This window comes from Bubalus kerabau, chromosome 4, assembly GCF_029407905.1.
Source record: "Bubalus kerabau isolate K-KA32 ecotype Philippines breed swamp buffalo chromosome 4, PCC_UOA_SB_1v2, whole genome shotgun sequence".
NCBI lineage: Eukaryota > Metazoa > Chordata > Mammalia > Artiodactyla > Bovidae > Bubalus > Bubalus kerabau.
In genome coordinates this window covers 5,687,943-5,706,931 of record NC_073627.1, presented here as the reverse complement: position 1 = coordinate 5,706,931, position 18,989 = coordinate 5,687,943, and the positions used below count along the sequence as shown (strand labels likewise).

The following is an 18,989-nucleotide window of genomic DNA, read 5'->3' as shown; positions in this document are numbered from 1 at the left end:
AGAGTTCAAATAACAAAATTCCCTGGTGGTCTAGTGGTTAAGACTCTGTGCTCCCAATGCAGGGAGCCCGGGTTCAACCCCTGGTCAGGGAACTAGATCCCACATGCTATCACTAAAGATGCCACATGCCACACCTGAGACCAAGAGTGGCCAACTAGGTAGATTAAAAAAAAAAAAAAATGACAGTATTAGAACAAAATATTTATTTTTTCTATCTTCTTTACATGAATACATTTTCTTTGTTTAAGAAAAAAAATTCATAGAAAAATGGAAATAAAATTGATGCTTAACCCTGTCTTATTCTAGCAGTAACCACTTAATGTTTATTCACAGATATATGAATGAAAACTGAAAAAATTAGAAAAATGCCTCATCCTTGAAAATAAGTATTTCCAAGAATAAATATTATTAGACTTTTGAATATCTAATAATTATGAAATGGTATATTAAATTTTTGCTGTTATGAATCTGTTCTCAACCACTAATAGTTTTAATAGTCATTCAATCCAGGAAATTGTTATTTAAGCAGTTAGAACTCTAGGCTCACAGGAAATTAAAAAAAAATTAAATTGAAATGTGCATAGATATTTTATTGCAAACCAGTATGAGAAAGAAACCAATAATAGGCTTTCTAGCATAAAATATAAGTTGCTCTAGGATAAAATTCAGTGGGAAAACAGAATTGATATATGAATCAAGGAGAAAAAGGAATGGTATACATTTTTTGACTTTTGAATAAGAGCTAGCTCTTATGTTTTTGTGTGTAGAATATAACCCTGGAACAGAAAAGTACATAAGACATAAACACACAACTTATTTTGTGTACATTTTTAAGTGGATAACGGAGAGAATCAAATCCCTATGCTGTTTATTTTTATTTAATTAATTTTTTTTGGCTGCATGGCTTTTGGGATCTTAGTTCCCCAACCGGGGATTTAACCTGGCCCTCAGCAGTGAAAGCACCAAGACCTAAGCACTGGACGGCCAGGGAACTCCCTCCTACACTGTTTAGATCCCAGTGGGTCCATTTAAACAACTAATGAAATAGTTTTATTTAAGCACACCGATATTTACATGCCAGAATTTGCATCTTTTGTGCCTCTTTAAATTTGAGATGAAAGCATTTTATTTTTTAATTGTTACTTCAAGAACTTTGTCCTCAATTGCAGTGTGGTGTTAATTTCTGCTGCACAGCAAGGTGCTTTGGTTCTGTGCATTTGTATCCTTTTCTGTTATGGTTCATTCACAGGATATTGGTCATATGTCCCTGTGCTGTGCAGTAGGACCCTGCCGCTTATCCATTCCGTGTATAAGAGCTCCATCTCTTATTCCCACACTCCCTCTTCACTCCCTTTCTTGTTCTTCTCCCTCCCCCTTGGCCACCACACATATGTTCCCTACGTCTGCAGGTCTGTTTCTTTTTGTAGATAAGCTCATCTGTGTCACGTTTTAGATCTCACATGTGAGTGATATCCTATGGTATTTACCTTTCTGCCTTACTTCCCTTAGTGGGATCATGTCTAGTTGCTTCCGTGTTGCTGCCAATGGCCTGATTTCCTTCTCTTCTATGGCTGAGTAGTATTCCACTGGATACATGTGGCACATCTTCTTTATCCATTCATCTGCTGTTGGACGTTCAGGATGCTTCCATGTCTTCAGGGAGCAGAGCTGGGATTTGAACCCTCTGACTGTTGAGTCCCAACAGTTAAAGCTCAATGCCTCCTAGATGATGTCTGGACCAGCTGCCTCTATTTTACAGACAAGAAACAGAACCACAGAGAGTAAATTACTTATCCAGAATTAAAAAATGCTAGATGGCATGGAGCTAGGACGAAACCCAGATGAGAAGTCGGGGGCTGTCAGCATTGAGCTCTGTGACCTTGGGGAGGCTCCTCGGTCGTCTTGGACCTCAGCTGAGTCTGCTGGAGTCTGGGGGTGTTGGAAGGGATGGTTCCTTAAGAGCTTTCTTCGATCTGCATGTCTGAAGGGGTGAGTTTCCACGGAAGTTAGCGTCTCTCTTTTTGTTGTAAAGCAATGACAAAGCGTTTCAGTCAGTTTCTGGTCCACCTATTCCCCTACTCACCTATTTAATGGTAAATTTAAACTTGCAATCGAATATCCTTTCACCCAAGTGAGAAAAGCACTCACTGCCCCCAGAGATGAGCGTTTGGATGAATTCGGACAAAGCATCGAGGGTCACCGTTTCATTTTCTTTGCTCTGGCCCTGATGTCTCTTTTTTGTGAGGTTTGAACTAACCAGGGTTCTCTAAATCAGTGTATATTCTCTCTCAAGGAAGAAGTACTTGTGCAGAATAAAAATGACCATAAAACTGCGGAAGAGAAAGGCCACCAATCAAACAGCTCACTGCTAGGCATGAAAAGGCAATTTAATATCCATTATTTAATCGCACAGGGAGCTGGGTCCTTATGAAAGATGTGATTTTTCCCAGGGACATTTTGGCTGAGTCGGCTTTTGTGCTGCAAGCAGTGAGTGGCGTTTTCTGCAAATAACCGTCGCGCTGTTGGAAGTTAATGATGCTCTCCGGTGAAGGCCTCGGAGTCTGGAGGGATGATGGTGACCAGCTGTTCTCCATCTCCATGGAGAAATGGATGGAAAGAAATGGGCTTAAGTCATTACATGAGGGATTCAGGGAGGAGATTTCAGCCAGATCCACCAGAAAGGTTTCTCCTAGAGCGGATAGTTGAGTGAGAAGGGCCAGGGTGCAGATAGTAGCCACTGAGTTGGGTCTTCAGAAAGCCTACCTTTTATTTATTTTCAAAATAATTTTACTGACTTATTTATTTTTGGCTGCATTGGGTCTGTGCTGCTTTTCTCTAGTTGCAGCAAGCAGGGGCTCCTCTCTATTTGCAGCGTGGGGCGAGGGCTCCTCATTGCGGTGGCTTCTCTTGTTGGGGACACGGGATCTAGGGTGCGAGGGAACCAGCTGTTGTAGCCCATGGGCTCAGTCGCTGCAGCTCCCGGGCTCTAGGGCACAGGCTTGACAGTTGTGGCCCGCGGGCTTAGCTGCTTTGCGGCATGTGGGATCCTCCCGGATCAGGGATCGAACCCAGGTCTCCTGCGTTGGCAGGCAGGACTCTTTGCCACGGAGCTGCCAGGGAAGCCCAGGCCTACCTTTTATATTCCCGGCTGTACAGATCCTAGATTACGAACTAATAATTGCTGTTACTAATTGAATTTGAGCAAACTCCGGGAGATAGTGAAGGACGGGGAAGCCTGGCGTGCTGCAGTCCATGGGGTTGCAAAGAGTTGGACACGACTTAGTGACTGAACACACACACACACACACAATTGCTGTTGCATTTTCCCCTTATTGTTTGAGACGTAGGGAAGCCTGGCATGCGCTCATGGGGATTTTTCAATGTGACGTCTTTTGGTCACACTAAAATGGGCTGGACCTGCAACAGACGGTATGAGCACTCCGATGGGCTCTGATGAGACTCCTGCAAAGATCATGGCTCTGTTTCCCCGAGCCATCACGTTCTTCTTTATGAGGCTGAGTGAGATGAAGGGCCCCAGATGACCCCCTGGGGAGGCTGAAGCCACGTGGACCTGGAGCAGGTCCCATCCCCAGCATCACTTGGACCAGATAGGCCACCTTGGAAGTTTCATGGCAGTTGTCTCATGGGAGTCTCCTCTCTCTCTCTCTTTTTTTAAAATTTTTTTCTTGTATACCGTGTTTAAAGTCTGTATTGAATTTGTTGCAGTACTGCTCTGCCTTGTGTTTCGGTTTTTTGGCCCCGAGGCATGTGGGGTCCTAGCTTCAGGGGTGGAACCCTCACTTCCCGGATTTGGAAGGTGACATCTTAACCACTGGACTGCCAGGAAGTCCCTGGATCTCCTCTCTTAAATCTGTGCTTTCAAGATGTGGGGAGCCGGGGAGCTCAGGGCCTCCTGCGTCCTACCGTCTGCAGCTTTTCTCCTGCCCCGGGAGGCAGTCACCAGGGAGGCGGTGCTGGTCTGTTCTGGGGCCGTTCGTGTCACTGTTTCATCACTTCAGTCGTGTCCAACTCGTTGCAACCCCCTGGACTGCAGCCCATCAGGCTCCTCAGTCCATGGGATTCTGCAGGCAAGAATGCTGGAGTGGGCTGCCATTTCCTTCTCCAGGGGATCTTCCCGACCCAGGGCTCGAACCTGCGTCTCCTGATCAGCAGGTGAGAGAGATTCTTTACCACTGAGTTACCTGGGAAGCCCATTCTGGGGCTAAGGCTGCCCTTTAGGTGGGCACTCAGCATAGTGAAGGCATGTTCCAGGGTGGGCTCGTGGGACTTGGAGCCCCCTCCCCCAGGGGTCTCGTGTGAGCTGGAGGGTGTGGCCCGGAGCAGGAAGAGAGTGTGGGGACCGGCCCTGCCGCAGCCAGGACCATGCTCGGGACAGTCGGCAGCGTAGCTAAGGGGCACCTGTCACTTCCCGCAAGGCTTTTTCAGGGTCTCAGATGGCCCGTTTCCGGTAGGAAACTTCTGTGTCTCAGCCGGGTGTTCTCAGACCAGGCTGAGCCCAGACAGAAGACCCGGAACACAGCATAGGAGACCAGGCTGACCCTGGCACTCCTGGCCCCGGCGTGGCAGTGGTTCCTGTGAAGTGCGAGCATGGCGTGGTGGCAGCTCAGCCCCACCGCTGTCCGTCATCCTGTGCCAGCAAGATGGGCCCCTTCCTCCCCTGGACATTCTGACTCCATCCTGGGGAGGGGAGGGGGATGGCGAGGCGAGAAGGGAAGGAAAGAAAAAAGGGAGAAAAGCACGAAGGGCGGAGACAGACCGTCATTATTCTTGTATTTCTTCTTTTCAATTTCATGCTTCAGATTTCCAGTGTCGTTATAAACCGTGTGGGGGAGGAAATGGTATATAGTACCTTCTCTCTGCGGTGATGGGAGCGCACAGCATTCTGTCGGTGGAGGAGCCCACGTGCTTGAGCATATGGGAGGGGCGGCCTTGATCCTGCCCAGCGCCGCCCCCCGCCCCGCCCCGGACGCTATTACCGCCCTGGATGCTGTTACCGCCCCGCCCTGTCTCAGCGCATCCGCTCTCCTTCCCCACGTTCACCCTCAGGCGGCCTCCACTCTCACGGCCCCCCCTGCTTCCTGCCCTCTCCCTCTGCCTTTCCTTGCCCTCCTGGGCCGATTGTGTCGACTGGGCCGGGGCACTGTCACTCCCTGGGGATACCTGTTCCTCTGTGTTTGGGGGGATCCTTCCCTGTTCCCATGAGCGAGAGGGTGGGAGTGTACATAAGTGACCAGCAGGAGATTAAAACGGGCCTTTGATGTTACTGTTGAGTCGCTTTGTGTCTCACTCTTTGCAATCCCATGGAGTATAGCCCACCAGGCTCCTCTGTCTTCCACTATCTTCTGGAGTTTGCTCAAATTCATGTCCATTGAATCACTGATGCCATCCAACCATCTCATCCTCTGTCGTCCCCTTCTCCCACCTTCAATCTTTCCCAGCATTGGGGTCTTTTCCGATGAGTCGGCTCTTTGCATCAGGTGATCAGGGTATTGGAGCTGCAGCTTCACCATCAGTCCTTCCAATGAATATTCAGCGTTGATTTCCTTTAGGACTGACTGGTTTGATCTCCTTGCTGTCCAAGAGACTCTCAAAGTCTACTTTAGCATCACAGTTAGAGAGCATCAATTTTTTAGGTACTCAGTCTTCATTATGAACTGGAGATGGAAATGGCAACCCAGTCCAGTATTCTTGCCTGGAGAAACGCATGGGCAGTATGAGAAAAGGACCTTGGTAGGCTTGAAATAGTCAGATATGAGCATCCCAAAGTCACGGTAAGTCTTACGGATTCTCTGTAGGAATAGGTAGGTGTTCAGTAGATACTCCTTTAAGACGGGCTCATTTTTCTCCCTTCATCCCTCTTTCCCTGCCTTCCTCCCATTCTCTCTCTCTCTCCCCGACCCTTTCTTCTTTCCTTCCTTTCATTTGTGGAGAACCTGCTGTGTTCCAGGCACCATGTCAAGCGCTGCGCATAAGAAGGCGCGCCGGGAGAGACGGTCTCTGTGTTTAGGGAAGGTCTGGTCTGGCGGAGGGGTGAGCCCAGCGCACCGCGGTCCACGTCCAGCCCACCATCTGTCTGCTTTCCCACTGTCTGTTTTTGTCACTGGAGATGTGTTGGACCCCAGCCGCTCCCGTTGGTCCACACGTTATCTGCGGCTGCTCCGGCCTTACAGCGGCAGCCCCGAGGTGCTGCAGCCGGCCTGCAAAACCTGTAATATTTGCTCTCTGGCTTCTCCCCCAAGTTCACTGACCCCTGGTGTAGTTGCAGGTGGGTAATGGACCACGGGGACCGCAGCTCTGTGCTGTCCAGACAGGGCCCCAGCCAGGCTGGAGGTCTTGGATGCTCCCTGGAGCGTCCAGGGCTCCCGAGTTGGGGGGTTTTCTGGGGGCGTGGGTTTGTGGTGGACCCTCCCCAAGGGGGCCCAGCCTTCCCTCCTGAAGTCGACACCACCACTCCCCTTTGCTGGAGGCAGACCTTTAAGAATCTCCAGGGAAACAGCTTTGCAGTGAAGTGGAATGAGTTATGTGGACCCTTTTGCTCCGTTGTCCTTGTCGCATAAGGCGGCCTGTGGCCATCAAGACGGATGGCCCTGGGTGAGCATGTGTCATTTAACATGGTGAAATAAAGCCAGGGGTCCCAGCTCAAACCAAACTCCAGTTTGCTACTGTCCTTGGCATCTCTGGTTTAGCAGAGTGAGCTGACTTGGCCCAGCATCCTTGATGGTTTGATTCCAGGGATGGTTTGATTCAGGCTTTGGGGAAGCTCCCTCCCTTCTGACATGGTGGTTTGCCACCCTGGCTGCGCATTAGAGTCACCTGGAGAGATGTGAAAACCCCAGTGCCCTGGACACACCCTGGACTCGATGCATCAGAGTCTCTGGGGGTGGGATGAAGCTTCAGTAGTTCCTAGGGCTCCCCCGCACCCACCCAGGGTGATGGCGAGGTGCAGTCAAAGGTGAGAAGCCCTGGCCCTTCTTGCCTGTGCTGCAGCACAGCTTGTAGGCTATTACTTCCCCGACCAGGAATCGAACCTGCACCCTCAGTGGCGGACGTGTGCAGCCCTAACCACCTGACCTCCTCCAGGGAGTTCAAGAACCTGTGTTCTGATGGGAACCGTGGTTTAGCGAAGGATGAGCTGGTGTTTGGAAAAAGCCGATTCCCTTCAGAGGCTCCATGCAGCTGTGGGGCTGAGTATGCAGCTGACCCAGCACGTAGGGTTGGGGGGATGGTTAGAGGAACACTGGACGTCCAGGACTTGGACGGGGAGCCCAGGAGGAGGCTGCTGTCCCTGATCTCTGGGGAGGCTGCCGTGACGGGGTCCACCAAGCGCTTGGCAGTTGGCGCCCGAGGCTGGTTGGTTTTGGTAGCAGCCTGGGTCGGGAGGCAGCAGTCGTTGTACGAGAAAGGTATGCTTTCCAATTGGTCAGGCAATAGTGGGCATCTGCCGTCTGGGAACTCCAGCTCTTTCTTGGGTCTCCTTGGCATTTGCAAAAGAAGGATGGGAGGCAGGCTCTACTGCTTTGAGACCTCGAGCCTGAGTTTAGATTCTCTTTGAGGCACTCACTGTCCTCCTTGGATCACGTATTGTGTCTGAAAGAAAAAAAAATCTCAGGACTGGTGGACCCTTCTGGAAGTCATCTCAGGCACCCGCTGCCATCAGACAGGGTGATGTTTCACCCAGGGCACGCAGATGGTAGGAGCACAGCTTGTTCCCAAAGATGTTTGCCAAGAAAGACTTTATACACTTTTTGGGGGGATGGGAGGGATGATCTAATTGAGTGTTTAGCTAGTTTCTTAGAAACTTATCTAAACGTCATCGGCTGAAATTTAAAAAAAAGAGATAGTAGCTAACTTTTCATAGGCATCTTAGTACAAATCACATTAAAATAACCTTTATCAAGTGTCGGCTCTTTGTAAGATACCCTGAGTGCAAGGGATAAAAGTTAGTATTGGTTAAGTTTTATCCTTTAAGGGGCTTCCCTGGTGGTCTAGTGGCTAAGACTCCATGCTGCCAATGCAGGGAGCCCGTATTTAATCTCTGTTCAGGGAACAGGAACTAGCAGGGATCTAGCAGGAACTAGATCCCACATGCCGCAGCTAAGACCTGGTGCTGTGGTTAAGAATCCGCCTTGCAATGCAGAGGACGTGAATTTGATCCCTGGTTGGAAAGCTAAGATCTCACATGTCGGGGAGAAGTGAGCCCACACTCCTCAACTAAGACCCTGTGCAGCCAAGGAAATATTTTTTAAAAAGTTTTATCCTTTAGACCTTACCGCCAGGACCAGATCTACACACGTTATTCACTTAAGCGCTTTGTGCCAGGGCTGCTATTGGGTGGTGGGTTCCTGCTTTTCCCTGGTCCCTTGTTCACAAGGAGGGGAGAGGCGCAAATAATCCAGGCTTTGTCAAAGGCCAGTGTGAGTTCAGAGATAAACAGACACATGATCTCCTCACAGAAAAGCCCTTTGTCATGGCCCAGAAGGTGGAGCAAGGAGACAGTTGTCTTCAGACCAACCCATCCACCATTTCCTGAGCACCTCCTGTATACTTGTGGGGGGTATGGCAAGAAGTAAGGTGTCACCCCTCCCTGCGGGGGGTTTAGGGTGGGTTAGGACAGACAGGTCACAGTCACCTGGAATCAAGAGACAGGTCAGTGTGTGGTTGTAAGAAGCTAATTGACAGAAGGTGATGGGAACCCGGGAACAGGGAGGTTCTTTCTAGTTGGGGAAATAGGACTTTTTCTGTGGCTGAAGCTCAGATTGGAAGGACAGGCAGAGTTTGGGGTGGGGAGGGTGCGTGTGTTCGTGCCTGTGTGCTCGGTCACTCAGTCGTGTCCGACCCCATGGACTGCAGCCCACCAGGCTCCTCTGTCCGGGGGATTCCCCAGGCAAGAAGCCTGGAGCAGGTTGCTGTTTCCTGCTCCAGGGGACCTTCCCGACCCAGGGACTGAGCCCAGGGCTCCTGCATTGCAGGCAGATTCTTTATCGTCTGAGCCACCAGGGAAGCCCAGGGGGTGAGCAGGAAAAGGAAATGAGTTATAGGTAGAAGCAGCAACAAGTTGGAAGTGCAGAGAGAAAAGTACAGGGTGGAGATGGGCTTGGTTGGTAGGTGATGCTGGAAAGGTAAGTCGGGGCTCAGGTGTGAACAACCTGGAGTCCTGTGGAAGGGAGTTTGTGTCCTGTTCTCTAGACTGACGAGGAGACCCTGGAGGTTTTTGAGAGGTTGACATCAGAACACTGCTCTCAGGATGTGTCTTCTGTGGGTAGCAGACAGCGTGGCCACAGGGAGTGTGTAGGAGGAGGCAGGCTGTGGGCAGACAGGCAGGCTGGAGGCTCTTGCATTAATAATCTACATGTGATGCCTGGACTCATCCATGGCCTTGACTCTGGGCGGACGCAGAGGAGTTGGGAAGGGAGAGAGCGAGAGACATCCTTGCTGGGGAGCTCAGGGACTTGGCCATCGTTTGATCGTGAAGGCAGCTGAGGAGGTTCAAGCACTTCACAAGTATTGTATTCCTGGGGGTTCCTCCCCTGGGGTAGTCAGAGAACCCAGCTTCACCATCCTGTCTTTTGGGCTGAGGGGGACTCTCCTAGAAATGGGGAGATGTTGGGGGGGCGTCTCTTAGGTTTACACCAGGCTTTTCTCGTCTGAGTGGTTTGTTCTTTGGAATCTGTGTGTTGGGGTGGTTTCCATGGCCACAGACACCCACAGCTGGTTGTACTGGTGGTGATGCTTCTTGCTGCTTGCTCTGAATCCATTAGGATGAGGCTTGACTGAGTGTAACTGAAACCCCCAAATAGCGGCTTAAGTAAGAAAGCCTCCTCTGATGTAGAAGAAATCTGGAGACCATGGCTGGGAACGTGGTTCTGTGGAGTCACCAGGGATCTAGACTCCTCTGTTGTTCATCACCTTGCCCCAGATGGGAGCCTTCGTCTTTCTGGCCCAAAATGCTGCTAGAGATCAGGCCATCACATCTGCCTTCTGGGCAGCAGAATGGCAGGAAGGAGGGAGGTTCCTTGCAGGTCTGGCATGACAGGTCCATTTACAACTCATTGGCCAGCACTTATTGGTAAGGCCTCTCTAGCTGCATGGAAGGCTAAGATTCGTGGTCTTTACGTTGGGGTTCTGTTACTGAAGGAGAGAGGACAGTGGAACCTTAGCAGGCAGTTAGCACTCTTGGTCACACAAAGCAGTGCAGAGAGAACTTTGAGCCCTAACGGTATCATTGACTTACTTTCTAGGCGTGCGTTTTCTGTATGTGTGTGTATATATATATATATTAGTTTCTTTTGAAATGAAGGAGTGATACATGAACTTGGTAAGAAATTCAAGTAATACTAAAGGGTGCACAATAAAAAATAAGTCCATCTGTCTCTTTGCATCTCTCAGGGGCTTTGGGGGGGCATGAATGATGAAAAGCCAACTCACTCTGGCACAAGGAAGAAAAGACATGTATTGGTCCAGGCAATTAAGATATCCAGGCACAGAACCAGCCTCAGAATCCGCTAATTTTGGATCAAAGGCCGATGCTGGGACCTGCTTTTTTCCATCTCCTGGCCCTGCTTTGCTTCGTGCGGCTTTACTTTCTTTTTTCCATTTTTTTTTGGGGGGGGAGCTGCATGTGGGAATCTTAGTTCCCCAGCCCGGGGTTGAACCCATGCCCGTTGCTTTGGAAGTGCAGAGTCTTCGCCCCTGGACCACCAGGGAAGTCCCTGTGAAGCTCCATTTTCAGTAGTCTGTCCACATCCTCTCAGGTTCAGGTCCAGAGGAGCGAGGTCTTCCCCAGCGCTTGGGGTTGAGGTTCACGGGGAGCGAGCTGCTGGCCTGACTCGGGTTATGTGTGCATCCCTGAAGGCTAATTCCTGTTCCTGTGGGGATGTCACGCGTTCACTGGCCAGGGCTGGGCACTGCCCTCGTCCAGCAATCCCTGGACCGCCTCTCCGGGTCTCCCCGTGTCTTGTTTTCCCTGGTGCCTCCAGCCTTCCTCTGACCATCCCGCCCAGTGAGACCAAGTGCCGGCTCTGTGCGTTTCCATTCCATTTGTTAACTGAAACACCCAAGGAAGAAATTCAAAGAGCCAGTGAGGCTTCGTTTGTGCTCTGCAACCTGCAGAGAAGCGGAGCCTTGGTGGGCCGGATTAGTCATAGGTGTTCTGGTGTCCTGGGAGGAAAGGGCTCCGTTCTTCTCAGTACAAGGGCTACATTGTTCTAGAAGCAACAATTAGCTATCGAGTGAGGTGGCAGTCTGTGGCTAGTCATGTGATCTCCCCGGAATCTCTGTGTGTGTAGAGGACTCTTGGCCTCTCATGAGTGGGTACATCCAAGCTGTGGATTTGGAAGAAACTTGGGCCAAATACTGTTTGTTTGCCTTTTTTTTTTTTTTTTTTTTAATATTCCATGCTTGTGCATTTCTTGGTTTCATTATCCTGCACCTGTGTTACTTTGATTTTTTTTTTTGAATTCCAAAATGTCCTTTTCCACCGCCCCCCCCCCCCCGCCTTTTAAAATTTATTCATTTAGCTGTGTGGATCTTTGTGGCATGTGGACTTCTCTCTGGCTGTGGCTTGGGCTTAGATGCCATGGAGCATGGGGGATGTCAGTTCTCTAACCAAGGATCAAACGCGCATCCCGTGCATTGGAGACAAATTCTTAACCGCTCAACCACCAGGGACATCCCCCAAAATGTCCTTTTAAATTCAGGGATCGACCTTCTTCCCTTCTTGTAGGTGAGTCCCGCCTCACTGGGTGACTGTAAGTTATGGATATAAAGAGCTTTTTGCTGAGGGTGAGACAGATGAAGAGAAAGCCCAACCTGGCATGTCTTGGCTGAGTGTGTGGGTAGTGCACTGGGGTGGTGCCAGGCTGAGGTTTTTATTCATCTCGTTGTCCCCGACCAGGGTGGTGAGACATGCGGAGCTCAGAGGAGCTGTAATCTCGGGCTAAGCATCCTTGCTGGCTGCTTTCTCAGGGCCTGGAGAGGCTATTGGCCTCAGGGTCAGGGTGCAGGATGGAGGTAGGACCGATGCCTCCCACCCCAAGGAGTCCGGCCTCAGGAGTGCTGTTTTGTTTTTCTTTTTCCAGGCAGCTGAGGCCAGGAGGCAGGGCTCTGAGCCAACACAGTGGTAGAGAGAGCTTTGGGCCCGGGCCTGGGCCTGGGAGTCGTGAGCCCTGGGTTGCATTTCTAGCTCCTTACAATCCGCGTGATTAGCGGCAAGTCCTGTAACCTCCAGGCGAGCATCTCAGGGCTCCACCGAGACTGAGAGCCTTCCCCTTCTTCCACGATGGGAGGAAAAGTCCAGTCATGACCGTGTAATGCTTCTGTGCCCTCTGGAGCCAAGAGAGACCGAAATACCAGGACGGCAAACACTTTAATAGCTTGCCCGTGGAAGCTGATCTTTGCTGTCAGGCTGCCCTGCCTTTTAATCCCCACATCTGACTCTGGCTGGAGGCCAGGAGCCGATTCCTCACGGAATAGAACCATCATGCCCCGTGGAGGTTCAGCTGCCCTAGAGAATCGTGCAGTTGACAAGCAGTGTGTGTGGGGAGGGTTCATCTTACCTGCCATGGATTTTCTTTCTCTCTTTTTCCTGCTATAGGAGTTTTTTTTTTTGGAAACCTTTCTGCTTCTGAAACTGTTTCTGGTCTTCTGTGGAGAAATCAACCACGACAGCCCTGGGGCTAAGTGAGTTAGTTCTCCAGGAGGGTGGAAAGAATATATATCTGTTACAGGCATAAACGAGGGGAAAATGGATTAGTATTGTATTTAAAGTAGAGGAAGGGGCACGGAGTCACTGCGTGTGCGTAAGCTTTAAGTAGATTACCGATTCCGCTGTGTGCGGCACTTTGTAATTATGCATCAAGGAACCCGTGGGCAGTGGGGTGTCCATGTGCTAACTTCAGAGAACACTTGCATCTTATGAGCTCTTGAGCTCCAAATACTATTCTGAGACATTGTTTTATGGCTTCACATTTTTCAAAACCCTTTCCCATCCATTACCTCATCTGACCCCCAGTAGTCCTGTAGCTTGTTTTTGTTATTTGCATATAACAATGAGGCGTGTTCTCTGTCCCACGGTGGACTCCTTTGTCTGACTTGTGCATGGGAGGCTTAAGGCCGGAGGGGAAAAGAAGGGAACCTCCAGTGGTCCTCCTGATACTTCCCCCCAAACTCCCCCACCCAGGGTGTGCCAGGCACTGTTTTAGCCACTGGGGATAAAACAGAAAGCAAAGCAAACAAAAATTCCCGCCCTCCTAGGACTGCCATTCTAGCTGAGAGCCACATGATAAACTCAGCAGTGAAACTTACAGTGTGTCTGACAGAGATACGTGTCATGGAGAAGAATAAAGGAAAGGGGGAGAGTAGAGAGCGCCCTGGCGGGCGGGGGCAGTCCTGTGCAGTGCAGTTTCAAAAAGAGAAGAATCAGGGAAGAGTCTAAGGAAGTACCCCTAACATGTGGAAGGCTCTCAATATTATCTTTTTGAATCAGTAAACAGATGAAAAAATGCTCAAATGGATGGATGGATGGGTAGTGGATGGGTAGATGTATGGATAGATGGATGAATGGATGGGTGGACTCATAGATGGATGAATAGATGGATGAATGAAAAGGTGGGTAGATGGATAGATAGAGGGATGAACAGGTAGGTGGATGGATGGATAGATGGGTAGGTAGGTGAGTGGATGGATGGATGGATGAGATAAATGGATGGATACATGCGTGGGTAGATGGATGGATGAATAGATGGATGAACAGGTAGGTGGATGGATGGATAGATGGATAGACATGGATGGATGAATAGATGGGCGGATGGATGAAGAAGCATAAGTCTTTATTCCCCTCCCCCATAGATCTGTACTTCCTTTGAGAGCTTTACTGTGCCTGAATGTTTTCACACCCGCATTTCGTGAATCCGTGTGGGGTACCCTAGGTGTGACCTCACCTCATGAAGTCCCTGGAGAGGGGTTGCCCCTTCCTACTGGAGATAGGTAGCATCCAAATTAGCTTGGAGCAGGAGTGCGCTTGGAACTGTGGTGGGTTGAGTTGAAAATATGTCACCAGTTACTCTGGGGAGTTTGCCTTTCCTTAACTCACCTTGGCACTCTCATTATGGACCCAGTTCTGAAAGCCCTCAGGGTTTGCCTGCTGTGTCCCTCTGGGAGCCTGGTCCCTCCCTGATCCTTGCCATCAGAAGTTTGCTCCTTAGGGAAATTTAGCATCTCATTTCTTCCATCATTATGTCTCAGCCCCCTCTAAGCTGGAATTTAGTACCTTTTGACAAGCATCTGTAGCTCCCCTAGAAGACAGGAGCTGCTGTTTTTATTGTTGAGGCTTGGTTCTTAGTACAGAGTTCTAAATGATACTTTTGAAATGTGTTAAATGAGTGTGGCACGTTTGTTTGAGGGTTTCTTTGAAGTTGGCTACCTTTAAGTCCAGGCCTGTTTCTCCAGATATTCTGTGTGCGCTGATTTATATGCCTGGAACCTCAGAATGAAATCTCCAAATAGGCAGTGAGAAATCCTCCCTGTGGAGTCTGTAAGGAAATCGGTCTTTCTGATTTTCCCAATGAAGGAAGAAACTAATTGAATGTAAACTCATTACATCTCTGAAGCACTTTGAAAATTTCCCCACGATTTAATTATGATGAAGTTCTCAGGATGCAGTCATGCCAGGAAATGTCGCAAGCCATCAGCCCTGTGGGTTGAGCTCGGGGCAGGGGCCACCGGGCACCGATTCGTACTGCCTTTTCCTAGCGCACGTGCATGCTGGTGTGACGGTGAGCCCTGGAGTCAGCTTGCTTGGGTTTGGTCCTGATTTCTCAGCTTATTCGCTGTGTGAGCTTGGGCCAGTTAACTTCCACTTTGTAAGCCTCAGTTTCCTCATCTGTAAAACGGAGCTCATAGGATGGTCTCCATCACAGGGTTGCTGTGTGGATGAAATGAGTAAATATATCTGAAGCACTTAGCAGAGTGGTTGCACATTGCAAATGTCCAGTGCCTGTGGATCACTATTATGTCATATCAGGGAAATGGTGGAGGATACATGAGGACTTTGGGATTGATATAAATCAGTGCAGGCTTCCCTGGAAGCTCAGCTGGTAAAGAATTCGCCTGTAATGCAGGACACCGCAGTTTGATTCCTGGGTCAGGAAGATCTCCTGGAAGAGGGCATGACAACCCACTCCAGTATTCTTGGGCTTGCCTTGTGGCTCAGATGGTAAAGAATCCACCTGCAATGTGGGAGACCTGGGTTTGATCCCTGGGTCGGGAAGATCCCCTGGAAGAGGGCATGGCAACCCACTCCAGTATTCTTGCCTGGAGAATCCCTATAGACAGAGGCACCTGGTGGGCTGCAGTCCATGGGGTCGTAAAGAGTAGGACACGACTGAGCAACTGAGCACACACAGACACAGATCAGTGTAATGGGTATCACAAGTTTCAAAGCTGTTTATTTATCTGGCTGTGTTGGTCCTTCCTTGCATCATGAAGGATCTTCCATTGCTGTGCGCACGCTCCCTAGCTGTGGATCACGGGCTCGGTGGTTGCGATGCTCGGTCTTAGTTGCTGCGGGGTGTGTGGGATCCCAGTTCCTGGACCAGGGATGGAACCCACATCCCCTGCATTGCAAGGCGGATTCTTAACCCCGGGCCACCAGGGAAGCCCAGAGTGTTACGGTTTTGGAAGAATTTTTCTCCAGTTTCTGTGGTCCTCAGTTTTACTATGCATCCCTCTTATTCATCCCTAGATGATGCCTCTGAGTGTCTCTTCTCAGCAGTGTGCTCTTCTGTACTTCTCTTCATTTACACATCATTTAAAAGATGGGATCATACCATGCATAGTGTTTAAAAATGCTTTCTTTCACAATAAACCCTGAGCCTTTTCTCGTTGTTTTGGGGGTTGCATGGTACTTCATTATACAAATTGGCCATAATATTTTTTTTCATCTTTATTGAGGGATAAGATGGTAAAGAATCTGCCTGCATTGCAGGAGACCTGGGTTTGATCCCTGGGTCAGGAAGATCTCCTGGAGAAGGGAATGGCAACCCACTCCAGTATTCTTTCCTGGAGAATCCCATGGACAGAGGAGCCTGGTGGGCTACAGTCCATGGGGCCGCAAAGAGTCGGACACAACTGAGTGACTAACACTTTCAAACCTCACATAACTATGGTATCCTTTACTAACGACTTCTTAGACATTTACGTGGGGCTCGATTTTTGGAATCATCATTTATTGTTTTCAAAGTTAATAGTTGCACTGATTTAGAAAGAGCAAATGTTAATAGAAGGCTTAGAAAGAAAAAGAAAAAGGCAGTTCCCCCATCAACCGCCACCCCCCTCCATGGCCCCATTCTCTTTTAAGAAGGAACCACTTCTGTCTGTTTCTTGAGAAACTTTCTCCCACATTTCTAGATATATTTGCGTACTGTATCTGCCATATCTTGATTTGGAAACCAGCGCCCTCTGGTTCTGGTAAATGCTATTTGATGTTCCTTTAAATAGTTCCCCCTCTGGTTCTCTGTTCTCTTTTTATTAGTCTTATTAGTTGGCTATTGGACTTCCTGGACCGAGTGTCTCATTTTCCTCTCTCTTTTCTTTCTGTTTCTTATAAAACCTTTGCAGTTTTATTCTGCATGGTGGGAAGTTTCATCGCCTTTACCTCCATCAGAAGAGCAAACGTTTCTCCTGTTGCCGCTGTCTTCAGCATTCCCAGTTCTGAGAACAGTTTCTCGTTCTCCCTGTTTTTGGTTTGTTTTCTTTCTAGCAGCCTGTGCTTTTTTTATGGATGTCGTCAATGCCTTCACGCCTGTCTGATAGTAATGATAGGTTTTTGTCTTAACAGTCATTGTCTCCCTGAATCCCTTGGTTCCCCCTGAGAGCCTTCATTTTTTTTTCCTGTTTGGTTATTTTCTCCAATGACTTACTATTATCATAGGAAAAATAGAGACAAATTTTAAGCATATGCAGCACCAATTATTTATAGAGTCTCTAGGCTAGTTTTTGTGCTAAGTGTTTTACATGCTTTATTGCATATAATCCTTAAAACATGTTCACCGATAGCTCAGGGGATACAGGATCCACATTTAATGCAGAAGACTTGGGTTCATTCCCTGGATTGGGAAGATCCCCTGGAGGAGGAAATGGCAACCCACTCCAGTATACTTGGCTGGAGAATCCCATGGACAGAGGAGCCTGGTGGGCTGCAGTCCATGGGGTTGCAAAGAGTCAGACACGACTGAGCACGTGAGGGATGGATGGAATCCTTAAAATAACTCTATAGGAGACGAGCACCACTGTGGGGACGAGGTCATGGTCAAGGACTCCACAGCCACACGGGCTGGGATTGAATCTTGACTGCCGCTTACTGACTATTGTTAATAATGACTTAACTGCACCGTGCCTCAGTTTCCCCATCTCTGAAATAGGGGTAATAATAGAATTTGACTCTTACTGTCAAGAGGATTAAGAAAGTTCCTGGCAGACAGTAAAGTGAAGGTGAAAGTGAAATCGCTTAGTCGTGTCCGACTCTTTGCAACCACGTAGACTGTAGCCCACCAGGCTCCTCCGCCCATGGGATTCTCCAGGGAAGAATACTGGAGTGGGTTGCCATTTCCTCCTCCAGGGGATCTTCCCAACCCAGGGATTGAACCCAGGTCTCCTGCATTGCGGGCAGACGCTTTAACCTCTGAGCCACCAGGGAAGCCCAGTAAATCTCTATGTAAATGTTGTTGTTATTAATTACATTTCACTTCTGAGTGTCATTATTATTTCTGTTACTATTTCCATTTTCCATATGAAGAAACAGTAATGCTAGAGAGATGGATCTCTCACCCAAGGACTCCCAGCTGGGAGCTTGGAGAGAGAGTTGGACCTTGGATTGGAACCAAGTAGTCTGACTCCAGAGTCCTGCCTTCCATCCACTAACTGTGGTTTTTGTTCAATCGCTAAGTCATGTCCGACTCTTTGCAACCCCATGGACTGCAGCACACCAGACTTCCATGTCCTCCACGGTCTCCTGGAGTTTGCTCCAATTCATGTCCATTGAGTCAGTGATACTATCCAACCATCTCATCCTCTGTCACCCCCTTCTCCTTTTGTCTTCAATCTTTCCCAGCATGAGAGTCTTTTCCAGTGAGTTGGCTCTTCACATCAGGTGGCCAAAATACTGGAGCTTCAGCTTTAGCTTCAGTCCTTCCAATGAATATTTAGAGTTCATTTCCCTTAAGATTGACTGGTTTGATCTCCTTGCAGTCCAAGGGACTCTTAAGAGTCTTCTTCAGCCCTGCAATTGAAAAGCATCAATTCTTTGGCACTCTGCCTTCTTTATGGTCCAACTCTCACATCCATACATGACTGCTGGAAAAGACGTAGCTTTGACTATACAGACTTTGTTGGCAAAGTAATGTCTCTGCTTTTTAATGCACTGTCTAGGTTTGTCATAGCTTTCCTTCCAAGGAGCAAGCGTCTTTTAATTTCATGGCTGCAGTCAGCGTCCGAAATTTTGCAGTATTGCTTTTCAGAGAGAGAGACAGAGAGACAGAGGGAAAGATGGCAGATCTGCCTTGGAATTGCTGGTGGTACTAGCCAGGGTTGACAGGTAAAATATAGGATGGTCAGTACAATTAAAATTTCAAATAAGCTGTGTTTAGTAGAAGCCTGTACCAAATTAAAAAATTCATTGTTTATCTGAAATTCAGATATATTTGGACACTGAGTATTTTTATTTGCTAAGTCAGGTAGCCCTAGGTGGGGTTTGTCTTCTTCCTCCCTCCAGTCCCTTCTTGAGGTTCTGCCCTACCACTCTGGAACTCTTTGTATTTCCCCAGGATCAGGGCTAGGGTACCAATGGCTGTCTCCCACATCCATCGGGTGAGTTAGGACAGAAAACACTCTGAGAACCAGGCTTTCACGTGTGGTGAAAACGAATCGTGATTGTGTTTGGAGTGAGGGGCAGCATCCTTCCTTCTCCTTGACCT

General features: G+C 48.8%; 1 protein-coding gene and 1 non-coding gene across 6 annotated transcripts in view; both read left to right on the top strand.

Annotated features, from left to right (window-relative positions):
* Positions 1-18,989, top strand: part of SLC39A11 (solute carrier family 39 member 11) — a 293,523-nt gene that overhangs the window by 15,520 nt on the left and 259,014 nt on the right. The window lies entirely within an intron of this gene.
* TRNAG-CCC (transfer RNA glycine (anticodon CCC)) lies at positions 20-92 on the top strand. The gene has a single exon. It is a non-coding gene; the product is annotated as a tRNA-Gly (tRNA).